The sequence below is a fragment of the Phocoena sinus genome, chromosome 10 (genome assembly GCF_008692025.1).
Source record: "Phocoena sinus isolate mPhoSin1 chromosome 10, mPhoSin1.pri, whole genome shotgun sequence".
Taxonomy (NCBI): domain Eukaryota; kingdom Metazoa; phylum Chordata; class Mammalia; order Artiodactyla; family Phocoenidae; genus Phocoena; species Phocoena sinus.
In genome coordinates this window covers 31,376,195-31,388,679 of record NC_045772.1, presented here as the reverse complement: position 1 = coordinate 31,388,679, position 12,485 = coordinate 31,376,195, and the positions used below count along the sequence as shown (strand labels likewise).

At 40.0% G+C, this 12,485-nt stretch overlaps 1 pseudogene; it reads right to left on the bottom strand.

Moving 5' to 3' along the window:
- Nucleotides 1–11,299: 11,299 nt before the first annotated feature.
- Nucleotides 11,300–12,077, bottom strand: LOC116761145 (annotated as a pseudogene).
- Nucleotides 12,078–12,485: the final 408 nt, after the last annotated feature.

Genomic DNA, 12,485 nt, shown 5'->3' with positions numbered 1-12,485 from the left:
CAAGGGCAGGATGTCTGGGAATGGGTCAAGGGCATGGGGCAGAGCCAGGTGGGTAATCAAAGAGCTAACGTAGACCTTAATGCACATGAGGTACGAGTCCTTGGAATGAGGCTTGCTGTACCCTGGGGTGTAGCAGGAGACTCCCAGTTATTGACTGACTTCCCAGAGCAAGGCCACTTAGGCCGGATGTTCAGATTAACAGGGCAGGTCTCGCACAGCATTGGCCACACAAGACTGCATCTAACCACAATTGATGCACAGTGGACTAACAGAATCGTCCTTCAGTAGGCCTCTGTAGTAGTTATTTATCAAATTTTGTTGCCAAGAATAACCTGACTTCCACATGGGGAATTATCCTTCCACCACCATATGTGATCTTGAAAAGAACAACAACCTACAGACTGAGCTTCCCATCAACAGGGCAGATCTTCTGATGACTGTCCCCATCCCACCTTACGACCAGGTGGAAATGATGTGACCTAAGTTCAACCTATCAAACACTTACCCCAAGACTTTAAATGGTGAGCCAGTAAAGCAAGAATATGACAAGAGTTGGGGTGAAGATTATTGCTGCAGCAGCCTCTGGGTTGTCAATAATCACTGCTGTGATGGCAGCAGGAATGCCAGGGTAGGTTCTTGACCGGCCTGTTCCAAGGGAATGACCTTGGAGTTAGAAAATGCTACCCGCCCTTTTTCTAAGCCTCCTGTGAGCTCCCTTCATCCTGTCAATAAATCCCCAAGTGCTCCCATAAAACCAACCAGCTTCCCATCTGCGTCATGAGCTGCTCTTGCCCCCAGACCAGCAAGGAAGTTTGAAACCCTGGAACTTGCTGCTCAAGTCATTTGTGAAGACGCAGATTTTCAATCATAGTTTGAACTGGCAAACCAGTGGCTCCTCCATTTTTAGCAAAGTGCATTTAACACAATGCTACATTATGTTTCTAGGCTCTCTCCTCAAATACTGGGATGCACTAATTGTGACAGACCCACTTGGCTATCAGTGTACTCTGGGACAGCGGTCCCCAAAGGAAGAGGAGTTATTTTTTTATTTCCCTGGAGCCCCATGATTCCTGATACTCTGGTGAAGGGCAAGGGGATGTTGACAGGGAAGTCAATTTGCTGAGGCACAGGGGGAAGGCTCCACTGGCCCTGCTGTCTGCATGTGGAGATACTGACAAGCTTGAGCAGAGACTGCAATTGAAGGGAGAGCCATCAACGCATGGGGGGCCTGGGCCTTAGCTACTGGCTACCAATCCCATTTGAGCAGATAGATTTTCATTAAAAATGTCATTTTGAAAATTAGAAAAGCATACACACACATATGCAACCAAACAGATGTTTGTATTCCTCCTCTTCCTTCTACAGTACTCACAGGAAACACATGTCTGTGTTGTCCGAAGTCCAGTTACTAATTAGCATGTTTCAGTAGCACATTTCACGGAGGATAGGGAGGATTTCAAAGGGATTCCTTCCTTTTAAGTTGAGACAGCTGGTGCTAATTACCAAGCAGGAAAAGAATGTGCAAACAGATCATTGAGAAGCCATCGGTGGAACAGAAGGCTGAGGGGTCTTTGGGTCTTATGGTAGAACTCGTCTCCAGTGGTTGGAAGGGACTGCCTATTATCTACATCTTCACCTTGCCCCCAGGAAGCAGCTGTCCAGCTTCATCATCCTGCAAGTAGGTGGGAAACACAGTCCAAGAGCATGAACTCAAAGATCACTTCACAGCATGCATGTAAATTTCACAGAAAGACAGCAGAGCTCTTGTAGTAAACCATTTCCCTCTCAAACATGCACAGCAGAATAGAAGCTAAGCATGGCCTTTACCTTTTTAAACAAACCTAGGGGATGATCGATTCAAAGTTCATCTTTATAATTGTGTTGCTGTGAAATGAGGGCAATCTAGACACCCCAAATTATGCTAGTAAGGAAAAAAAGAATCTTGACTCTAACTTAGTCACATCACTAATGGAAAGAACACTAGACCAGAAATCAAGAGCTTTCTGATTCATACTCATTATGAGACTTTGGGAAAGTTATCTAGTTTTTCTGAGCCTCAGGTTATCATCCGGTAAATGGGAATAATGGTACTTACCACATAGGGCTATATGCAAACATTTTGGAATATTATAAAAGTACAACTCATATTTAATTTGAATCTCTAGATAAAGGTAAAGTTATTGGGTATCTTTGGAATGTGATTTCTAACAAAAGCCAACCAAAGTAATCTCAGCCCAGCGGACGTATATGAGTACCTTACAGAGGGAGTTGATAGTACTGGGTTCTGAGGCTACCTAGAGAGGATGGAAAACTTGCAGGATGACTAATTGGATTTTAGGAACTGGCTTCATAACTGAGAATAATTATGCAAAGACAGTGCAGCAGAGTGACTAAAGGTAAAAGTTCTGGAATCATACTGCCTTAGTTTCCAATTCTCCTCTATCACTCCCAACCTGTGTGACCCTAGGCAAGTCACTTGACCCCCAACTGTAAGTTAAGGGAAATAGTAATGACACCAACTCATGGATGGCTTCATTGTGAGGATTAAATGAGATGTAAAATAGGCACAATGCTTAATAGATTATAAATTTCATCTCAAACAGTATCAGTATTACAAAGACAATGTTAGTAGTATTATAGTCACAGCTAACAAGCTCATTTTCCTTTATTTTTATTTTAATTATTACTGTCAGCTAACATATATTGCTTATATTAGGCAGCTTTTATGTATATTGATTCATTTAATCCTCAGAACAGCCCTATGAGATATGTTAGTGAGTAGCAGAGCTGGGATCTGAACCCAGGCAGAAGCTTCCTCGTAGTTATTGCACAAATTAACGTGGGCCAGTGATTGAGATTGGGGTGGGGGCATTTAAGAGTGAACTACTTAGGGCTTCCCTGGTGGCGCAGTGGTTGAGAGTCCGCCTGCCAATGCAGGGGACACGGGTTCGTGCCCCGGTCCGCGAGGATCCCACATGCCGCGGAGCGGCTGGGCCCGTGAGCCATGGCCGCTGAGCCTGCGCGTCCAGAGCCTGTGCTCCACAACGGGAGAGGCCACAACAGTGAAAGGCCCGCGTACCGCAAAAAAAAAAAAAAAAAAGAGTGAACTACTTGGTACAATGGTAGCTGGATTTGAATGTGAAAATGTTACACATGCTTGCTGGGCTGAATGTCCCCCTACACATCATAAGGGAAAATATATTTAGCTGTTTTGACATTATAAAGTAGTCATGCCTTGACTTATCCAAAGCATTGCCATTTGTTCTTTTCTCTCCTTCATTATATCTATTTTCAGGAAACTGAAAACATTCTAAAAAATAAAGGAAGTGTTCCCCCATTCCAAATATTCTACTTTAAAGGCAAAAATAATAACTCAGAATAACAGCAAGATAAATTTGATGAATCAAATACCATTGAAAACCCACTTAACACCCACATTCAATGTCTATCTGAAAAGTTCCAACTTCTATCATTTTTAACAAACCCCAAAGATTTCGCTCAGCTCTTTTGATATCAAAGAAAAATTTCTAAATCATTGCAAGTGCTTTTTATAAAACACCTAATTTTTAGGAACAGTGCCTAGACCCATACCCTGCACATCAAGGAACTTGGTAAAAGTGCGTTGATTGCTCAAGTGCTGATGAATAGTGTCTGGTTGATATTACATGATATTTCCATAAGTAGAAAATGTAGCAATATTTATGCATAGGCTCCTTTGAACCTGGGAAGGCATACCTGCAAGATAATTAATTAGTGGCTGGCAGTGAAGGCTGTAGGTTTTATATGAGTCACTTGTATGAGGCCGGAGAAGGAAGTTGTTTCATGTTTAAGGAGACAAACAGAAAGTCAAAGAGAGACAGTGACAAACAAGATGGCCTGAACAATACTTGGGGTCATTTAAAGAACAGAGTCCCTCTGAGCACTCTGAGGTCATGCCAGCTTGTCCAAAGACCTGCCCTTCCCCCCACTGGCTCTCTATCCTGGATTCCGGTTCTAGTCATGCCCATCGCTTGCCAACCAAGTTGCTACATCCTGCATCTGTGCTCTTATTTATGCCTGGCTTCCTCCCCAACTTTTCTTCCGTCTCTAATAATCTGTATCTTACCATTTTCAGACGCCTGATCAAAACCCATGTGCCAGCTCCTAGAATGTAGATGTTTTGCACTCAATAGACCTTTACTCATTGGACCAGTACTATAACTCCTTTGAAATTAACTTCTTGCTATTCAATTATTCAACCAGGTCTTTTACACTTAAATTTTTTTTCTGATTAAACTGCTTGAGAATAGGGTACATAATTTCCACATCTTTTCCGTCTGCCAATGAATTGCTCCTTGCGCTATGCATCACACCCAATAGATATTCCACGACTGTAGTAAATTATCCAGAATCTCATGCCTTCAACTAATCCATGCCATTGCGATGGCTCCGTGAAAGACGTATAATTAGTCCTTGGGACTGTGACAAGAAGTTGCAGAACCATCAGTGTTGACTCTGCCAGGATCTACAGATAACATCTGCTTAAATGCTAGGAACAGGTGGAAAGCTGCGTGATCACAGTTAATGCATGGAAGGCCAGTTAACATGGTTATGAGCTTGGGAGTTCAGCTCTCCAGCCTCTGCCACTTTATAGCTGGTTGAGCTAACTAACCTCTCTAACCTCAGCTTTCTCTTCTATAGGATAAAGATAATCACAGTATTCCTCTCATAGAGTTTTTATAAAGAGAAAGAAGATAATACCTATAGCACTGCACCCGGGACCGGGGAACCCCTCAATCAATACATGTTATTAATATCATGACTAAAATAATTAACCAAGAACTCAAATATGTTTTAAAGACACAGCAGACTATTGCTAATGATATGCAATGTATCCCACTTTGAGGTTTAACTTTTACTAATATATATATTTACCTAGTATTTAAGTTATTTATAATTAATAGTCTTTAATCTTGAAAGCAGTGTGGTATCCAGGTATCACTGTGGCTTGATAGTCATTCAGACATAGGTTAGAATTCTAGCTTTTCCACTTCCTAGTCAAATGGCAAAGGCCAAGTTGGCTAATATCTTGAATCTTCAGTTTCGTTATCTGACATGAAGACAGAAATGTAATTCCTACTTTGCGAGATGGTGGAAGTTGCACGTAAATCCTCTAGCAGTCAGTAAAAGACAGCTGTCATGACTTCTGAGCCCTCTGTGTTCCTGATTATCCTAAGGGACAGCAGCTGTGTAAGTTTAAGATCAATGTGTAGCAGAAAGCCACATGTCAGGACACTTCACAGAGCTCTACCTCTTCATCTTCCTAGGGGCATTCTCTCTGAATTAAGAGGCAAGTATTTTGGGGGGAACAGACTCATGTGGGAGAGCTTGGAGTAAGCAATTTGCGGACTCATTTTCTATAGTGTTGGCAGAATGTGGGTTGTCATCACAGGCTGGGTATTGTCTTGCTTCCTGCAGTCTTATAATTGTCACACTGTGGCATGTTGTTATTTTCATCTCAATGATGCACTGATTATAAGGTAAAGCTGTACTGACTGACCAATGTGCCAGGTGTCTGCTTTAATAACTCCAAGTGTTGTTACTTAAAAAAAATGAGTAGAGACATGGAGGGGAAACAAGGAGCCACCAACCAGCAAGAACTTCAAACCACACCACGAAGAGACCAGATGTTGCTAGGCTGTATTTTGTTTGGACAAGTTCTGCTTAATCTTCCCTGGAATCAAGTGAGGAATTCAACCAGAGCCTGCCCAGAGCAATAAAGTTGAAAATTATTTAGCAACATCTGGAACTGAGGGCAGTTTCTTTTTCTTTCCTCCACTGAGTAGGTGGTGAGAAGACAGGAGGAAGGGGACACAGAACTACTCAAAGACCAAAATAAAAGTCTAGGTAATTCAACTCATTTTTCCCCACATAAAATATAGAAATGGAGCCATTCATTCATTAATCCAACCTGTACCAGCAACTGTGAAAAATTCAGGGGGTATAATAATTATAACAAGGACAAACAAATAAATGAAACATAGTCCTTGACCTCAAGAGGCTTATATTCTAGAGGTTTAACAAGCAAAAACCAACCAAACAAAGCAATAAAAAACACCATAATTACAAGTTGAAATAACAGCTTTGAGCATTAAAAAAGAAAAAGAGAGATGAATCACAGGAAAGGATACTTACTGCAGAAATAGACAGCCAGAGAAGTTGTCATTTAAGCTGAGACGTGAAGGATGGAAGGAGGAATGGATGTTTTCAGCTGAGGGAGGAGGATGTGTGTAGACCCTGAAGGCAGGAGGAAATTCAGTGAGTTCAAATGCCTGAGGGAAGAAGTCACTGAGAGTCATGTATTCGCTGGTGACCTTGAGCAAATTGCTTTGTTTCCTCACCTGCAAAGAGCAGTAATAATAGTATCTACTGCACCGTTTTGAGGTTTAAATGAATTATTTCATGGGAAACCAATAGAACAGTGACTAAGTCATAGTAAGTACTGAATTTTTCACTTTAAAATTGTTCATTTTGTGTTATGTGCTTTTTCACCTCAGATTTTTAAAAAGAAAAAGAATGGATCTTCAGTTTTGTCTTGATCAACTGGATAAAGAGTTGCTTAAGTCAAACGAGAACAAAGGAGCTCAGTGTTCTGCTTGGGGCATTTGAATATGTGACGTTCATAATTTATACAAATGAAGAAGCAAGAAATAAGTTACCACAACTCAACACATAACATTTAAAACAGTGGAAATGAATGATATAAGTAAGATGAAAATTTAGACAAAAGATAAGATAAAGACCTAGGACAACCTCTGAGAAATGCCAACATTTAAGAAGCGAACCCAACAGAGAAGATTGAGAAGTAGAAGGAAATTAGGAAAATGATCCTGGAAACCAAGAGATAAGCATGCTTCAAGCAAGTAGAATGTCAACTTTGACAAATATTGCTGAGAAGCCAGGGAAGACGAGCAGGGAAGAAGTTCACTGGATTTGACAACCTGAAGGTTGTTGTTGACCTTACCAGAGGGGGTTCCAGGTAGAAGAGATGTAGAAGCACATTGGGCTTGGTTGAAGAGTGGAAGAAAGATGAGGAGGTAGAAGCAGTTTGTTCAGTTATATATTTGGAGTTTGGTTCAAAGGAGAACAGAAAATAAGGCAGGAACTGAAACAGTATGTATGGTTATGTGAAAAAAACAAAGTCTTAGGAGGAAATAGTACAGCATGTTTGTACGATAAAGGGGATAATTAAATGAACAGTGAGATGTTACTGCTGAGGGAAAGCATGAATAACTCAAGGAGCAAAGTCTTTGATAACACAAGAGGTAGTGGGATCCAGAGCAGAAGTAGAAAAATATCCCTTCTTTTTACAGGAGGAGCACTTCCTTCATTGTGGAGGAAGGAGAATTGGGATGCAAATGCACCAAATTGGCAGGTTTTGTGGTGGGAAGATGAGTTCATTTTCAATGACTTCTATTTTCTCAATGAAGTATATGAGTCTGGGTCATCAGTAGGAGGAGGATGTGTGGGAGGTTTGAGGAAAAAGGAGATGATATGGTACAGTCATCCCACAGAGATGGAGAAACATAATTTGATTCCTGAGCAGCTCTGAGTGCCTACTTGAGGTTTCTGAGTTCTCAATCAGTAATCTTGGCTCTGTGATTTTTTCCCAACAAAGTTGCGTCTTGGGTTTGGGCAAGGAAAAATCCTGCAACCTCAGAATAGCTGTTGTGATTCACCCCAGGCCTATCATATTCAGCTTGCTGATCATTGGCTAGTGAGCACTGAAGGAAGTTCAATAAGCCCATCTGTTAAATATAGAAGGGGAGAAATATCAGCATCAAGATATTTGGGCCTGGACAGCTGCCAGCAGTAGCAACAAGGTTATGTCCAAATCCTTGGCCCCAGCTAGCCAAGGCATCCAGTAAGAAACAGTCTTATAGCCACACTTGCAATGGTGATCGGAAAGGGTTGCCATGGAACTTGCCATATTAAAATGGTCAAAGTTGTTTCAGGAGCTTCAGTGCAGCCTAATTTGGTGTGAGATATATCTGAATTAAAAGATAAAATACAGAAGAAATGGAAAGAAATGTATTTGTGTTTCTTCCAAGTATACAGCAATCTTTTTTGAACTAAATTGTGTTGAAATAAGTTCTAAATGAGTGTGGTCTAAATTAATTACCTGATAAAGGAGCATGAGAAAAGAAAAAATAGAAAGCCTGTAAGTCCTACAGAAACCACTCAAATAAAAAGTAGGATATGAAGAAAGGATGGATTTTAATGGTGTCAGAAAAGGTTTTCGTATAGATTAACTGAAGAAGGAATAGTGTAGCAACTGATGCTCTCATTATGGATCAGATGAATCCTCTGAGCTGTCCGTTGGGAGTTCTCCTGTCCTTGTCTTTCGTCACTTCATTTCGTGAGGCTCACATGTCCTCCCCTGCTCCTGACCATCTGTCTACACCTACTCCTCCTTCAGGAATCCGTTCTGTCTTCTCATTATGCTTCAGGTGTGAGTTTAACAAACTCTTCAGGAAGATTTCCTTTGTGGCATTCAGCCTTGTTTATGCCCTTTTATGGTGTATGCTTTCTTGAGAACACATGATTATTATAATTATATTTGGGGGAGAATTGTTTAATAGCCATCTATTTCTGCTAACCACTATATTCCCAGTTCTTGGCATACATCCTGGCACACAGAGACCAGTACTTAATTGTGGAAGGAAAGAAAGAAAGGGAAGAGGGGGAAAGGAGTGAAAAGAGGAAGACAAACCACAGGGTGTCACTCAACCTACAAAGGTTTTCTCCTTCCTTTGAATTCATAAGAAGCTGTTTTTGGGCCCTGTATTTAATACTTAAGTATATACTACTCTGATACATCTCTTGTGTTTTCTGACGTACAAATACTGCACACATAGTTAAGTATTTAAATGGGCAAGACTCACACCATTTACATGTAAGAATATAGGAAATAACCATATGCTGAGAATGGCATCAAACATGTGCTATAACATGCAGATAATTTATTATTAATCTTCTAGGGTTTTTGAAATATGATTTTTTTATTGATCTTATTCATTTAAAAATTTTTTTAATTGACGGATAGTTGAATTACACTGTTTCAGGTGTACAGAAAAGTGATTCAGTTATACATATATATATCTATTCTCTCTCAGCTTCTTTTCCATCTCAGGTCATTACAAAAATACTAAATATAGTTCCCTATGCTATACAGTAAGTTCTTGTTGTTTATCTATTTTATATATAGTAGTGTGTATCTTTTAATTCCAAATTCTAAATTTCTCCCTCCCCCCCTTTCCCCTTTGGTGACCATAAGTTTGTTTTCTATGTCTGTGAGTCTATTTCTGTTTTGTAAATGAGTTCATTTGTATCATTTTTTTGTATTCCACATATAAGTGATCTTATCTGATTTTGTCTTTCTCTGTCTGACTTACTTTACTTGGTGTGATAATCTCCAGGTCCATCCATGTTGCTGCAAATAGCATTATTTCATTCCTTTCTATGAGTAATATTCCATTGTATATTGGAATATACACATCTTCTTTACCCATTCATCTATTTGTGGACATTTAAATTGCTTCCATGTCTTGGCTATTGTAAATAGTGCTGCTATGATCATTGCGGTGCATGTATCTTTTCAGGTTAGAGTTTTCTCCAGATATATGCCCAGAAATGGGATTGCTGGATCATATGGTAACTCTATTTTTAGTTTTTTAAGGAACCTTTGTACTGTTCTCCATAGTGGCTGCACTAATTTACATTCCCACCAACGGTGTAGGAGGGTTCCCTTTCCTCCACACCCTCTCCAGCATTTATTACTTGTAGACTTTTTGATGATGGCCATTCTGACCAGTGTAAAGTTGATAGCTCATCGTGGTTTTGATTTGCATTTCTCCACTAATTAGTGATGTTGAGCATCTTTTCACGTGCCTGTTGACCATCTATATATCTGCTTTGGAAAAATACCTATTTAGGTCTTTTGCCCATTTTTTGATTGGGTTTTATTTTTTTTATATTGAGCTGTATGAGCTGTTTGTATATTTTGGAAATAAATCCCTTATCAGTTGCATCATTTGCAAATATTTTCTCCCATTCTGTAGGTTGTCTTTTTGTTTAGTTTTTGGTTTCCTTTGCTGTGTAAAAGCTTTTAAATTTAATTAGGTCCCATTTGTTTATTTCTGATTTTATTTTCATTACTCTAGGAGCAGATCCAAAAAAATATTGCTGCAATTTATATCAAAGAGGTACCTGCCTATGTTTTCCTCAAAGAGCTTTATAGTATCCAGTCTTACATTTAGGTCTTTAATCCATATTGAGTTTACTTTTGTATATGGTATTAGATAATGTTCTAATTTCATTCTTTTACATGTAGTTATTCAGTTTTCCCAGCACCACTGGAACGTGAGCCTTTCCATGGAATAATATAATCTTTAAATGTCCTAATTGCCATGTAAAAGTAGCAAGGTGTTCTTACTTCTCAACTCTCATTGCCCAGCACTCTCTGCTTCATGTTTTAAGCTCTATCAATTCTCATAGTTCCTCAGAGGCCCTTCCTTTCTTCTGACTGCAATGTTTTCTTCTGAAGATCTACTCACTCAAGACTTACTACATCCTTCACATCATTGAGGAAGCCCACCACTACCTCTGTTCTACATGAATTACTGTATGAGTCCCCAGTTCACTGCAGGACTGTGTCTCTTTTATCTCTGTATTCTCAGGGCTTGGTACATGAGTTGAAATCCATAAACTAAATAAATATCTATGAAACTGAGCTATTGTTTATTATGAAGCTGCACCATTCATGATTTCATAGACTTCACTTCAGCCTTCCTGAATATTTGTTCCAGGTTAATTGTCATAATTTTTATATGTGTGTGTACGTCTTTCTAATTGTATTTCAAGTTCTTCCCAAAACAAGGCCATAGGAATCCCCACGTTCAAGTATGCCCCTGGGCTTGGTCCACTGCTGTCTTGTATTCATGCTTGGGTATTCATTTACCAACATTAAAGCCCAGGAAAGAAGATATGACAAAACAGGACTCCCTTCTCCATGGCATGAGTCCTTTGCTGGTTTCAGAGGTGCATGGTGGCTAATGTGGAAAATACACAGGAACTTTTCCTTGGAACTGGGGTGGGATGAAAAGTGCCTGCTGTGAACATCGCCATCTTTTCCCTGACACTTCCCCTCCAGTTTCTGAGGATATAGCAGAAAATAACCTTCTTTGAAGATACTGGGTAACAATTACATAAAACAAAAACACTTTCTTGCAATGCACTTGTACTTTCAGAGATTCCAAGTTTAGTTCAGCTGCTGGATGAGCCAGTTGATGTGTTTGCCTCCATAACCAGGTGAGCTCACTTGCTTGAGGAAGCCCACCCTATTCTTGGTAGTGTGATGGGCCACTGAGAGTTGGAAAGGGCACAAGAACCCTGAGATCGCCTGAAAAGTCTTCCCTGGGAAGGCAATTTCATGAATGAAGTCTTCCAAGCAAATGACACCAAACTTCCCCAGGTGCTCCTCAATCACTGTGTTGTCTGTCAGAGGGATGATTTTATTCTTGACCTTGGCTTGTCCGTGTTTCAAACTGAGTTCCCAAACAGACTTTAGATTTGCAAATTCCCCAGGCCACGTAAGAGTCCACTATACCAAAGCGTTTTTATGGTATGAGGGTTTACTTACACAAAGATACCACTGAAAATCTTACTTAGGCAAAGTCTGGCAATGGTACTCTGCACCAGTAAACTCACCACATTAATCCTTTGGATGCCTACAACAGAGACCAAGAAAGGTTTACCTGGCACTTTCAAGCCATGGGGTTTCCCTTCTAACCATCTAAGGTGCACCCTGTCATGTAGTTGCTGCCAGGAATCATTTAGGAACCATTCTAGTCACTTAAACTGGAGCTCTTTTCATTTCCTCTGCTCCTTTTCTTGCAAAAGTGCCTGCTTCTCTTGGGTGGCTTTGAGGGCCTGATACGCCTTCCTCTTTTTAGGAGGTTTTCTGGAACCAAAGTGATCGTTTTTTTTTTTTTTTTTTTGCTCTTCCCATCTTTCCAATGCTGCTGGCTACCACTCATGCGCAGCCCCACTGCACTTTAATTACTGTCATTTAAAAGATGACCATGTTATGAGAGGCATAGTACCTACCAGAAATAGACTTTTCATATTAAACCATCCTTTTTTAAAAAAATTCATCTTGGTTATACAAGCCTGTGTCAGAAATTTTACAAAATTGTTCATTCCTATAAAAATTACTTTCAAAGATATCCTACCATTTTATCCCCAGAAAGTGACATTAGCTTCTATCACATAAGAAAAAAAAAATGGCATTAAGTGAACATCTTGAAGATAAGAATGCATGCTTTTAGTACAAGCAAGCTTTCTCCACACTTTCCTTTTTCTTCTTCACCCCATTCCCTTTGTCCTACCACTTTTCCTTTCCTTCCTTTGTTCTCCATTTCCAACTGCCGATGAAATATGGGACT